The sequence below is a fragment of the Aplysia californica genome, unplaced genomic scaffold, assembly GCF_000002075.1.
Source record: "Aplysia californica isolate F4 #8 unplaced genomic scaffold, AplCal3.0 scaffold00001, whole genome shotgun sequence".
Taxonomy (NCBI): domain Eukaryota; kingdom Metazoa; phylum Mollusca; class Gastropoda; order Aplysiida; family Aplysiidae; genus Aplysia; species Aplysia californica.
Window position 1 is genome coordinate 109,427 of NW_004797271.1, and position 2,086 is coordinate 111,512.

The following is a 2,086-nucleotide window of genomic DNA, read 5'->3' on the forward strand; positions in this document are numbered from 1 at the left end:
TGCAAGCTGCAACAACTGGGTTAGATAAACCATGCAAGCTGCAACAACTGGGTTAGATAAACCATGCAAGCTGCAACAACTGGGTTAGATAAACCATGCAAGCTGCAACAATTGGGTGGGTTGTGTCCCTTAGGCTAGATAAGACATTCAAGCTACTACAACTCAATAAGTTGAGACCCTTAGATAAACCATGCAAGTTACTACAGGGTAATCGACAACAGCTTTGTGAGTTGTTTCCCTAAGATAAACCATGCGCAAACTACAACAACTGGGTGAGTTATGCCCCTTAGGTATATCAAAGTGTCAACAAACCGGGTCTCCTGGCATGTCTGGGTGAGTTGTGTCCCTTGGATAAACCACGCAAGCTACAACAACTGGATTATATAAACCATGCAAGTTACAACAATAGGGTGGATTGTGCCCCTTAGGCTAGATAAGACTTTCAAGCTACAACAACTCAGTAAGTTGAAACCCTTAGATAAACCATGCAAACTACAATAACTGGATGAATTACGTCCCTTAGATACACCATGTACTCTACCACAGGATGAGTTGTGTCCCTTAGATGAACCCGTCAAGCAAGAACAACTGATGAGTATTACTCCTCGTTATCAAGGGTTGGGTCTGCGACAGACATCGGCGATCATGGTTCACCATTCATTCCTTTGCTCGGATACTCTAAAAATGATATTATTATCAAGGTTTTTCCCCGACAACCAACTATTTAGGCTTTCCAAATTTTAATTGTCTCTGGCTCTGCCCCTGCCTCATAATTTGTTTTCAATTTTACCAGAGAGAGCTAGATGTTCGAGTCTTTTGTGTTTATTTAAGTGTCCTAGAGACGTTTATTCGTCAGATAAACCATTAAACCTGCTAGAGGTATGAATTATGACAATGAAAACGTATGTTTTGAACGAAGATTTAAATGTTCATTTTGTAACATGACTTGTTTTCATTCATTTCTAGGAAAAATTCCATGTCCCTTCTTTGGGTGCCGAGGTAATATGTGGATTTATGTCATTATGCATTAGTCATAGAAATAATGTTTTTTAAAAACATGTATATTGCCCAAAACTATAAGAATAGGTATGAATTGACAAAAATAGAACTAATCTTTCCGTTCTGGACACATACTATCGTTATACAGGATGTTTTTTGTGAAGGTTATATTAGTCAGGTCATTGAAAGCGGGTCTATCGAGTAAGAGTAATATTTCGACCCCACAATCTTAGAATGCGTTATTGGCATGTGTCTCTCGTGACGTCACAGCCACCTAGATGTGTCCGTAGGGAACCAGATAAAGCGGGAGCTTTGGATGAACGTGTAAACTCAAGGACGCTCCCAGTGAAGGCCCTCGGTACTAGGTTGACTTGTGAGAGATCGTGGTGAAATCAGGCGCTTGTTGTGATAATGAAATCGAAGAAAACAGCATTATTCTTCCCGTTTAGCAATATTTATTTTAAAAAATATTTTTTAGCTCAACACTTTATATGTCCATTGAAAAATCTTTACTTTTACTGAAAAACGTTGATTAAAGGCAGCCCAATTTTGGGGGGGTAAATTTACGATTTCCAAAGACTTTCAAGACTTTTAAGTCACCAAAAGTTTGTGGCCATTTCCTCGTTAATTTGTCCTCTGAAACCAGGTGACCCCCACCTCCTTCAATCCAGTATATCTCGACTTCTATTTAAGATAAATGGGTACATTTTTTTCGAAAACAAAATAAATGTACAAGCTTTAAGATAATACAAATAACTCCAAATGCCCAAAAATTGACGACCACCATATACCACCGCGTCGTCACCCACTTGGTCAAAGCATCTTGGAACCTTTCACTTTCATTTGGAACAATTCTGTCGCCGTCTGCCGTCCCAAACTTTTCTCCCAACTTGTTCTCGCATGCATTGTCGTTGCATAGAACCATGTAGACATAGACATGTATTGTCCTTACAAAGGACCGTGTAGACATAGACATGTATTGTCCTTACATATAACCGTGTAGTCATGGCGACGCTCTACATTAAAAAAAACTTGGCTGCGAAGAGTGCACAGAGTGAGATACACCATTACGCTCAAAGAAGCGCCT

General features: G+C 39.6%; 1 protein-coding gene across 1 annotated transcript in view; it reads left to right on the forward strand.

The window, feature by feature from the left end:
* LOC118477574 overlaps nucleotides 1-2,086 on the forward strand; it is a gene marked incomplete in the record, with an annotated part of 5,313 nt that overhangs the window by 1,256 nt on the left and 1,971 nt on the right.